The sequence below is a fragment of the Capsicum annuum genome, chromosome 11, assembly GCF_002878395.1.
Source record: "Capsicum annuum cultivar UCD-10X-F1 chromosome 11, UCD10Xv1.1, whole genome shotgun sequence".
Taxonomy (NCBI): Eukaryota; Viridiplantae; Streptophyta; class Magnoliopsida; order Solanales; family Solanaceae; genus Capsicum; species Capsicum annuum.
Genome location: NC_061121.1, coordinates 55,774,702 through 55,787,444, shown reverse-complemented (window position 1 = coordinate 55,787,444; position 12,743 = coordinate 55,774,702).

The following is a 12,743-nucleotide window of genomic DNA, read 5'->3' as shown; positions in this document are numbered from 1 at the left end:
CATCTGTGTGAATGGTATGCATAAATCTCTTTTGTGGTGAGGGCACATGCTTTATGATAGTTAGGTGACTTGTATTACTTTCTTGATTAAGTAATAACCATGAGTTTTCCAACATGGTTGAGTCAATTCTTGAAGCTAAGATGTTTTGGGGTAGTGTTCATGAGTTTTCAAATGTACATCACATGCTTAAGTATGGAACCTGATATTTATGTAGTCATTGTAGTGCTAGTTTGAGTATATTGTGTATGGTTATAATGTGGCATATTTCATATTATTGTGCTCAATTTAAAGAGCTGTTTGAGGCCGAACAAGTCATTTAGTGTGGGGTGATGATCTTAGGTGGATTTATGCACCTAAGTGTTGTTATCTAGCATTTATTAGCCTAGTTTTGAGGAATTCTCATGTGCATAATGAGTTAATATTCACATAATTAAGAATATAAGTGTTAAAATAATTGTTTGTAATGTTTAAGGTGTGTTTGAACTAATTTTGGAATCAAAACGTGCACCTAAAGTTTAGACGAGAAAGTAGTGTTCTTAGCTTGCGCTAGTTGATATTGTCAAATTCTATTGTGTTTAAGCACTAATTTGTCGTGTTTGATGATATAGGAAGATTGGTGAGATGTTAATATCATGTATTGGATGGTTTACAATCTGATTTTGAAGAGGAAAAGCAACAACGAAGCAAGGAACTCAAGCCTAAATGGATGGAGCAAACAATGTTAAAATCTGGAATTTCTGATCTTAGGGGCGTATTACGCCCTCTAGCCTTCGCGTTAAAGGTGTGAGACAACCTTGGTCACAAACTAAAATGCAAATTCCAGTGAATTTTTATGATACGGGAGTTCCACGCTCCCTATCCTCCGCGATAAGGGCATGGCACATTGGTGTGTCAAAATCAACCAATAGTTTCCAAGTATAAATAGAACACATTGTTCACACCTTGGACAACCTTTGGGGCTTGGAATACACTAGAGGAGGCTTAACTTAGAGTTTTTAATCCTTTCCCATAGTTTTCTTTTGTATTATTAGATGAATTCCATGATTATGATTCATTGTAATTGGCTAAACACCCTCATTTGGAGTTGAGGCCAAGAACATGGGTACTTAAGCTTGTAACTGAGTTGGTTTATGTTTATTATCATTATTGGTTGTTCATATATCCTTGTTTTTACTATTCGATGGATTCGCGACCTATATGACCCGAATCAAGGCCTAGTCATGATGGGTATCTCAAGCCCACAATCGGCCGGAAACCACCCCTTTAGCCTATCTACAGAGCATAGTGATTATACACAATGGAAGCCAACCAAAATAATAATAAGCGTGATAGATAAATCGAATAAAAGATCTAAGAGTCAAGAAATAACCAACAATCCTAATACTTTTTCACAAAAGCCTCTAAAACTAGAAATACCAAACTAAGTTGGTACATGCCCCCGACCATGACAAAAGAAGTGCACAATTCCCAAAATATGAATAAAAACCTAAGAAAATGGCAGGGCTTTTCGGAATATGGAGGCTCACAACTTCACAATCAATCAACGAACTCACCTTGCCATATAATGATGCACAGGGGTAATTGAAAATCCATTGAACCTCACATCATGAAACAATACATCGTCTAGGGACGGTTAGTGGAGAAAACACTGGCATGTAACTCAGGGAATGTGATAAAATAATACCAATGCTAAATATCAGTCAAAACCACATGCACAATATTGTTATATACATATATACGATGCTGGGATAGGGACAAGGGTCACAAACATGATTGTTTAAACCATTAGCTTGAACTGTTAGCTTGCTCCATCTTAATGGCACCAACGGGTTATATGGGTTCCGCTCCCCGGCTGAAAAAGCCTAGTGCATATAAGCCGTATGAACCGAGGAAATTCGAAAGAAAGGCAAAAGACACCAAGGTGATAGCCTTACCAAAATATAATATGCGCACCAAGTACATGGTCATATAGACCCCCATGTCAGCAAACGAGGTTTCCAGCGTTGGTCCCTCCAGGAGTACACCTTCACAGTGAGCTATACAATTCCCTTTAAGCCCAAATTAAAACTATTTTACACATAAACCCTACCATTGACTAAGGATTCTTTATTAAGGCATTTACAAACATGGTATCATCATACCAATATTCTTACAAGCTTATGTAATTATGCAAAACCAATCCATAAAATATTTGACTCCCAAGTTCCATTTAAATTACAAAACCATGGACACCAAGGGCATTCCAAAACCATTGTTATTGGCCATTATCCTTTAATGTAGTGCAATGATTCAAAGGCAAGTTAATTTATGCAAATCCCGTATTCAAAACCAAAGTTATGAAGGTGGGTTGAGGTTAATGCCATTACCATACCAAAAATCCATCAATTTGGGGAAAACTTTGTTCCCCATTTGTATTATTATAACCATGCACCCATTCAACCCTAAAAACCATCAATTGAAGTGTAAACGACACGTTTAAACCATGGGAAATACAATTCATGCAACAACCTTTAAACTCCCTCAACCCAATTTCAAAACTCAATAATTAAAATCACATGAACAATAATTAAATATACCATAATATAAAATTCAAGTTAGGGATGAGAGATATGCTTGAAATATAATAGAAATTGAAAGGAATTCAATGGTTGGAGCTTGAATATTGAATCCCTTGTTAAACGCTAGAATTCTCTTTCCTTGAGAGTTAAAGAGGAAAAAGTAGTATTTTGATTTTTATAACTGATATTTGAGGGTTCACTATAGTGTTTTTAAGCCATGGGAAAAGTGTAAAGGGAGAAAAATACAAAAAGGACCTTAATTAAAATATGGAGGAACAATCAGGAACAATTGTAACGACTCGTGAGGTCTGACCACTTATCGTTACCTGGACTCATTACCTGAGGATCAAAATCCCGGTCCATCATTGTTATGACAACGAGTCACTCATAATGACTCATTTTCTGAAGTCACGAGTCATGGTCAGATACGGAGCTCTGGGCATCTTACTGTTGAGGAAATGAGTTCCTCCAAATGACTCATTATGTCCCGTAATGAGTCATACACTCATTTCCAAGGAGACAAAACTTGGGTTACCTCACTGCTATAGTAATGAGTCCTCATCATGGCTCGTTCTTGATATTATGACTCATTACCTAGGCCGTTAGCACTGATAGTGTTGACATTATTTCATAAACTTGGCTAATTTGACCTGGGGTCTCACATTACCCTCTTAGGATCATTCATCTCTGAATTAGAAGTAGGCGCACCCTTAGCATGATCACAGAAAGAATACAAACAAAATCCAAGAATAAATTCAAAATGCAATAAGAAAAAAATCGAGAGACGTACCTTAAGCACTCCCATCCATCGCTGGAAACAAAAATCGCTACTTGGCCCTCATATCTTCTTCAACTTTCTATGTAGCTTTTCCACCCTTTGATTTCTCCAAAGCGCCTATACCAAAGCTAGATCCTTAGTCCTCAGTATATGAACCTTCCTCTCTAATATCTCAACCGAGACTTCCTTATAAGATAAATAGTCTAAAACATTAACAAACATAACAAACACTATTAAAGAAGGATTATCCACACACTTTTTCAGCATAGACATATGGGAAACAAGATGAATCGAGGCCAAACTCGCTGGCAAGTCTAACTCATAAGCAATATTCCCAACTCTTCTCACTCTGGTACAGAACAATGTAGTGGGGATTGAGCTTACCCTTCTTCCTAAATTTCTTAACTACTCATAGGAGAAACCTTCAAAAATACCCAATCAATGAGCACAAACTCCAACTCCTTCCGCCTTACATACTTATATGACTTTTAGCGACTATGGGCAGTCTTAAGTCTTTCTCTAATAACCCTCACCTTCTTCTTATGTTAGTGAACAAAGTTAGGATCAAACAACATAGTTTCACCAACCTCAAACCATCTATAGGAGGCCTACACATCCTTGGATAAAGAGCTTCAAAAGGAGCTATTTGAATGATTGAATGATAACTGTTATTGTAAGCAAACTTAATGAGAGGAAAATGGTCAACCCAACTACCCTTAAAATCAATCACATAGGCCCTTAGTATATCCCTAAATACTGAATAGTATGCTCTGCTTGTGCATCCGTTTGAGGGTGGAAAGCGGTGCTAAGGTTCACCTGAGTACCCAAACCTTTCTGAAACAAATGCGAGAAATAAGAAAAGATCTGTGTACCTCAATATGAAATGATGGAAATCAGCACTCCATGTAACTTAACTATATCTTTAATGAACAACTTAGCATAATGCTCTTCGGAGTAGTTAGTCCTCACAGGCAAGAAGTGAGTAGACTTAGTCTTCCTATCCACAATGACCCAAATAGAATCATATTGATTACGAGATCGCGGAAGACCTGTAATGAAATCTATATTAATCATCTCCCACTCCCATATGGGAAAATCTATCTCTTGGGACATGCCACTAGGCCTCAAATATTCTACCTTAACTTGCTGACAAACCATACACTTAGCAACAAAATTAGCTACATCCTTTTTTATATTATTCCACTAGTAGATCTCCTTCAAGTCATGATACATTTTAGTCAAACTCGGATGAATTGTATATCGAGACTTATGTGCCTCAGTCAAAATCCTTTTTCGTAAGCTCAAAACATTAGGAACACACAACCTTCCTTGATACCTCAAGATGCTATTTCCCCCAATCTCGAAACCCATAACTTTTGGTTAACCCACATAATCCTTAATTTGCAAAAGTATGGGATCCAAAACCTACTTTTCCTTGACCTCTGCACTAAGAGATAATACCACTCCTTGAATAGTCACTCCTCCATCCTTAAAGTCTAAGAGATGGATTTTGAAGTAAGACAACCTATGAATATCATTCACCAACCCTCTCTAATCCTTATACTCATAAGATAAGCTCCCCATGGAAAACCTGCTAAGAGCATGAGCAACAAAGTTAGCTTTACCTAGATGGTACTGAAGGCTTATGTCGTAATACTTACAAAATTCCAGCTATCGCCTCTACTTGAGGTTTAACTTATTCTATGTAAACACATAGTGCAAGCTCTTATTGTCTGAATAAATATCCACATGTACCTCATACAAATAATGGCACAAATTCTTCAAAGCAAAAAGCACAACTACCAACTCTAGATCAAGAATCTGGTAATTTCTCTTATGAACCTTAAACTGCCTAGAAGCATAGGTTACAACCTTACGATGCTACATCAAAACACAACCCATTACCACGTAGGACAAAATAAAATAGATGACAAACCCATTATTAGTGTCGGATAGGGTCAAAATTGGCACAAAAATCAACTTATCCTTCAATTTCTCAAAACTTCCCTCACAAGCGTTAAGCCATAATAACTTAATCTTTTTCTAAGTTAACTTCCCCGGTGAAGGAGTAATGGATGAGAAACTCTCCCCAAACCTTCTATAACACCCAACCAAGCCAAAGAAGCTGTTAATGTCTCTTAGAGTCGTGGGTCTAGTCCATTTCTTAATTGCCTTAACTTTCAGTAGATCTACCTTAATCCCCCACTAGAAACCACATGCCAAAGAAAGGTCTCAACATTCATCAAAAATTCTCACTTAGAAAATTTCACATATAATTTTTGGTCCTTAAGAGTTTGCAATACAATTTGGAGGTGATCGATATGGTCCTCTCCGCTCTTAAAGTACACTAAGATATCATCAATGAAGAATATAACAAACAAATCCATAAACTGCCTGAATACTCGATTTATAAGGTCTATAAAAATAGCTAGAGCATTAGTCAACCCAAATGACATAACCAAAAACTCATAGTGGCCTTATTGGGTTTGTAAAGTAGTCTTAGAAAATCAATCTCCAGAATTTTCAACCGATGATAGCCCGAACGAAGATTAATCTTAGAGAAACATCTAGTACCCAAAGCTGATCGAAATGGTCATTAACCCTAGCAAGAGCATACTCATTCTTCACTGTAACCTTATTAAACTGATGATAGTCTACACAATCGAAGAGACCCATCTTTCTTTTGAACGAAAAGTACAAGAGCACCCCATGGAGAAATACTAGGATAAATGAACCCCTTATCAAGAAGATATTTTAATTGTTTCTTATATTCCTTTAGTTCAACTAAAGCCATCCTATAAGGAGTAATGGAAATAGGATGAGTATCCTATAGAAGATCAATCCTGAAATCTATTTCTCTATCGGGAGAAATTCTAGAAAGATCATGGAGAAAAACTTCAGGAAATTCATTAACCATAAGGACAGATTACAAAGAAGGACTTTTAGTGTTAAAATCCTTAACCCAAACAAGATTATATAGACATAATTTTGAAATTCATTTTTGAGCTCTAAGACATGAGATAGACCTCTTTTTGGGTAATAAAGAACTCTTCTCTCATTCTAATACTAATTCATTAGGAAAGTGAAAACAAACTTTTTGGATCCCATAATCTACAGAAGTATAGCGCAAATGAAGCCATTCCATCCCCATTACATCAAAGTCTACCATATAAAGTTCTATCAAATCCACCAATGTTTCCCTATAAAAGATGGACACCACACTACCCCTATAGATCTTTCTAGGAACAATAGAATAACCCATCAAAGTATAAACAAAAAAAAGGGGTTAGAGATATTTTTAGGACCAAAACCAAAATGTACAACCATATAAGGGGTCACATAAAGATTGGATGGAACCCAAATCAAACAAATAATAAACATCATAAAAAAAGAATTGTAACATACCAACAACTACATTTAGGGATGCCTCAGATTCCTAGTGAGTCGCAAATGTAAAAAGATAATTTTGACTAGTGTCGATATCGAATTTAGCACCATGTGGTGCAGGAGCTATAAAAGTGGCAATCGAAACCTTATTTACTCTAGTGGCAACTGTAGCTGATGGACAATCTCACTATATATGACAAAGATGACCATAATTATAGCACCAATTTATCCCCTCTTAATATCCACAGTGGAGATACCTATAAAAATAGCAAGGAGGGTAAAACAGGGCTGACTAAGCTCCACTAGCCTGAGACTGGGTACCCTGTGCCTTAGGGCAACTACTAGCTTAAAAATGGCGATCACCTAAAGGCATAGGATAAGAATCACTGGTAGACGAAAATGAATTTCCCCAATTCTTCTTCTTAGTCCACCGCCTACCATCTCTCTTATTGTTCTACTAATAGCACCCCATTCTACATATCTAAACTTCTTATTCTATCTCTCCCTCCCATCTCTACCTACTTCTTTGCTTATCCTCTACTTATAGTAGATAAACCACTAAGATGGATATGTCCACATCATTATTCAATATACAGGCCTTACACTCTAATACCAAATCACAGGATAAACTAGAAGAAAACTTCCTTATCCTGGACCTCATTTTGGACACCAATTCTAGAGCATAACGGGATAGCTTCTAAAATTTTAGGGCATACTCATTCACTCTCATTTTTCCCTACTTTAAGTTCAAAATCTCTTTGGTTTTAGCTCTTCTCAACTCCTGAGGAAAGAAGTGATTAAGAAAATTACCTAAAAAGTCATCCCACACTACCTGTTCAACACTATTATCCCTCATCACTTCCCATTCCTCATACCACTGATAAACCATATCTTTTAACTGATAGGCAGCAAACTCCACAACCTCTAAATTAGTAGCATGCATCACCCTAAAGATTTTCTTCATCTCATCCATAAATCTCTGTAGATCCTCCTAAACCTTAGATCCTATAAAGGTTGGGGGATTTAATCTCATGAATTAGACAACTCGATTGACCTCAAATAAACTAACAACAGGACCAATATGATCAGATCGGTGGGATTATGATGCCACCAGTTGGGCAAGCATATGAATAGACTGATGGAACTTCATATTAGAGATATATTTCTAAGTTGAATAAGAATGAGTATCACCATCCTGAGAAGCCTGAGGAGAACTAGTAGGGACCAATGGAACTCTACGTATATACGAACAGTCAGAAGCAGGGTCCCTAGACTAGGTCTGCACTCCATTAGTAGCGCAATTTCCCTCCTAATTTTCCTCAGGTAAGACATAGGTTCCAACAGAGTTTCTATGACCGTCAGATCTTAGGGGAGGCATAATCCAAAACACGAGTAAGCTAAGAGTTTGAGAAGTTACATAACACTAGACTCTATGGCCTGAAATAAAACACAAGAAAGGGAAACATTCGTAAATACCTTGTAGTCTCCCATAGATAAGTATGGCATACTACACACCCATAAAAGGGACTCTACTTGATGAGGCTTTGTGGATACCCAATGACCCTAAACCTAGCTCTGATACCAAGATTGTCATGACCCAAACCAGGGCCTAGTTGTGACAGGTATCTTAAGCCCACCATGGGCCAGAGACCCTCCCTTTAGCCTATCCTAAAGAGCATAATGATTATAAATAGGGAAAGCCAACAAAAGTAATAATTAACAAGATAGATTAATCGAATAAATGATGTAAGAGTCAAGATAAATAACCAATAATCTTGATACTTGTACACAAACTCCTCTAAAACCAGAAATACCAAACTAGGTCAGTACATGCCCCCGACCATGACAAAAGTAGTGCATAATTCCTGAAATATGAAAAGAAGCCTAAGGAAATGGAAGGGCTTTTTGAATAATGGAGGCTCACTAATTCACAATGGATCAACAAACGCACCTAGCTACCTAGCACTACACAGGGGTAACAAAAAAACCCTTGGACCCTACATCATAAAATGTGTAGTGTCTTAGGATGGTCAGTGGGGTAAATACTGGCATGTTACTCAAGAAATATGATAAAATTATGCCAATGCCAAAAACCCATTAAAACCACTTGCATAATATTTACATATACATATATAGGATGCTGGAATAAGGAAAAGGGTCATAAAAATAAGAGTTTAAACCATTCACCTGAACTATGTAGCTCACTTCATCCTAATGGAACCCACGATCTATATGTGTTTAGCTCCATTTTTTGAAAGGGCCCCAGTGCGTGTTTGCCATATGAACTGAGGAAATACCAAGGAAAGGATAAATCCACCAAGGCTATAGTTGTCTCTAAATATAAAGTGCACACTATATAGACTTCCAGTATTGGTTCCCCCAGGACTACACCTTTATGTTGAGCTACACAATTCTCTTTAAGCCCAAATTAAAACCTTTTTTCACATAAACCCAACCATTAACTAAGAAGTCCTTATTAAGGCATTTACCAACATGGTATCATCATACCAATAGGATTGCACAATTATATAATTATGACAAACCAATCCATAAACCATTTGTCTCCAAAGTTCCATTTAAATTCTAAAAACATGGCCACCAAGGGCATTCCAAAACCATTTTACTACCCATTATCCTGTAATGCAATGCAATGCTCCAAACGTAAGTTAATTTATGCAAATTCCGTATTCAAAACCAAAGTTATAAAGGTGGGTTGAGGTTAATGCCATTACCAAACAAAAAATCTATCAATTTGAGAAAACCCATATTCTCCATTCCTATTATTATAACCGTGCACCCATTCAGCCCCAAAAATTATCAATTAAAGTGTATGCAACATATTTAAACCATAGGAAATACAATTAAAGTAATTAACCTTAAAAGTCCTCAACCCAATAATTAAAATCACATGAAAAATAATTAAATATTTGCCAAAATATGAAATTCAAGTTAGACATGAGAGACATGCCTGAAATACACAAAAAATTAAAAGGATTTCAATGGTTGGCATTTGAATATTGAATCCCTTGTAAAACCCTAGTATTCTCTTAACTTGAGAGTTAAAGAGGAGAAAATAGTATTTTGCTTTTGATAATAGATGTTTGAGGGTTCATTAGAGTGTTTTTAATTTATGGGAAAAGTGCAAAGGGAGAAAAAGACCAAAAGGACCTTAATTAAAATATAAATTAGGAATAGTCATTACGACATGGGAAATGACTCATGAGGTCAGATCATGTGTCGTTACCCGAGGATCAAAATCTTGGTCGTTCTCTATTATGACAATAAGTCACTCATAATGAATCATTGTCAGACATCTTGCATTATGAAGAAGATTCATGATCAGGGATAGAGCTCTGAGGCATCTTACTATTAAATTAATGAGTTACTCCTAATGCCTTACTCCTAATGCCTTGTTATGTCTCATTATGAGTCGTACCCTGGAGTCGTTGCCAAGGAACCAAAATGTGGGTTACCTCACTATCGTAGTAACGTATCCTCATCATAGCTCATTACTTGACATTATGATTTATTACTTGGGCTATTACCACTGGCAGTGTTGAAATTAGTTTAGAAACTTGGCTACTTTGACCTGTGGTCTTACACAAAACTTAGGATAAACACATATTTCTATCCGGAGCCATGAAAGAGGAATGATAGAATAGAACATAGGATATATGGGATGGGATCATAATCATTCAAGGGAATAAAGTTATGCTTTGAGTTTTGGATATAAATATGCCTAATCTGCCCTATTTGATTCTTATATGAGAAAAAATACAAGTGCTTTTAACTTTGTTCTTGCATCCCCGCTCGACGATGTATTTGCGAGGCTATGTTAAATAATTGAATAGAGACGACCATAGTCATGCTATCAACCTCGTGAACCCACGACCAATATAATTAACTAAACCAATGAAATTATATAGCTAAGTAGGATTGTTCGTAGTGCCTTAGCTCTCGACTTCTCCCCATTATTATTCAAGTACTTTACATTACCAAATTGTTTATGTTTATTTTTAGGTTTTACCTCTTGAACATTATTGGTTACCGTTGCACTAGTTTAATCGTCATAGTAAGACTAGAATTGGATAGTTATTGAGAACAAGTCCCTAAGGAATCGATGCTTGTCTTTTAATGGCCATAGTACTACTTGGGTAACCACGTACACTTATGTGTACGCTTGGGCGCAACAATTTTTATGCTTGATTTGATTACATATTTGTATTTCTTTCTCGTACTTGTTTTTTCTTTGTATATGTGTATATTTTAGAACAATTAGTAGAGACGGCGTGGGCTGCTATTTGAGCATTTTTTTGATGGAAGGTGACACGACCATAGTGTGTATATTAAATACATTATTTTCTAGTTTGCTCAGTCGGCCTATGTTACCTGCTTAGTACACGTGGACCGTTCTCATCCTACTGTGCCCTTTCATTCCAGATCTAGGTATGAGTGCACCCTATGATAGCTGATTTAGGGCGGTGCTTGAAGTATTTTTGAGGTAGTGATGTGCCATGGTTTCATGGAACTTATGATGCTTAAAATCATAAAATATGCAAGTACTTAGGTCCTTTTTGTTAGATATGATGTGTATTTATGTTTATGTTGTAGGTGTTGGCCTCCCAAGTTTATATTTTAATAACGAAAAACTCACAAGTGTATCTTTGTAGCTGGTAATAATGGAAAGATAAAGGAAGTTAGCTTTAGAAATAGAAGGACATCAAGAATAGAAGGACATCCACTGTATCCAAGTAGCATCCAAGTAAAATCAATCACTAGAAGACAAATAGAAGGAGCATCATAGTCCTAATTACCATGGAAAATCATGGAAGAATATCTCACCAATGATATAGAGGACCTCAGCATGGCAAGCAGATCAATTAAGAATCATAGAAATAGAAGAAGGATCAACCCTCCTGTAATCATGGTTGCAATCCCTAGATTCACACTAGAATGAATCAATCAAGAAGAGAAGATCACAAGTACATTGGCAAGCCTTAAAAATTAAAAAGGAAATATAAATCATGAATATATCTGATATGTACATGATTGAAAAGACGTATATGGACATATCTAATATGGACCTTATACACGGATACATTATTCAATCAAGGAATTAATTCATATCCTTGATTGAGAAGAAATCCCTTAGGTTTCCTTAAGAAGGTTACCAGCTGAAGGCTATAGAAGAAGAATACCAAATACAGACACTCTTTACTCAACTTCAAGGAGAAAATTCAAAGTGTCTCATTCTTAGTCTTACAAAGCTCTGTAACGTCAGCTTACAATTGTTATATAAAGAGTAGGATCGAGTTATCTTTGTAACATTAACTGAAGCTGTGTCATAAGATCTAAAGAGCAAAATAAGTCTTCAGAACTTGTTTTCTATAATTTTAGTCGAACCAAACCTTCAACGATCTAAAGAAATCTTTAAACCCAAGGGGTCTGGACGTAGGCACTAGATTGGTGTGCCAAACCAGGATAAATCTTTGTGTTGTTTACTTTATAATTTATTATTTAGATGCTTAACTGTTTAAGTTTAACTTATTTGTGAAGTACGTTGATCTCCAGATGAGTCGACTGTGAGGATTCAGTTGTCAACTTATAGAAGAAAATTTGAATTCTCCCCTCTTAAATTTCAATTGATATCAAAGCAGGTTTCATAGATAGCACTGCCTAACCACAAGTGAACAAAGACCAAATGGACAATTACCAAATTCCTAGTGATCTTCTTTAGGGAGGTTACTCCTCCATAAGACCACCATACTTTAATTGACAACACTACTCATACTGGAAAAATAGATTCACCCTTTTTGTCAAATCAAATGACTACCAAACCTGGGTTATCATAAAAAAGGGTCCTCATCCAATCCCAGGGCTTAAGGAAAAATAAAAGGACAAGGATAAAAAATCCTGTAGACTGATATGGAAGATTTTGAAAATTTTGATATTACCGAAGAACAACAGAAGGCAATCCAAACTAACGCAAATGCTATAAATTTACTTTCGTGTGTAGTTAG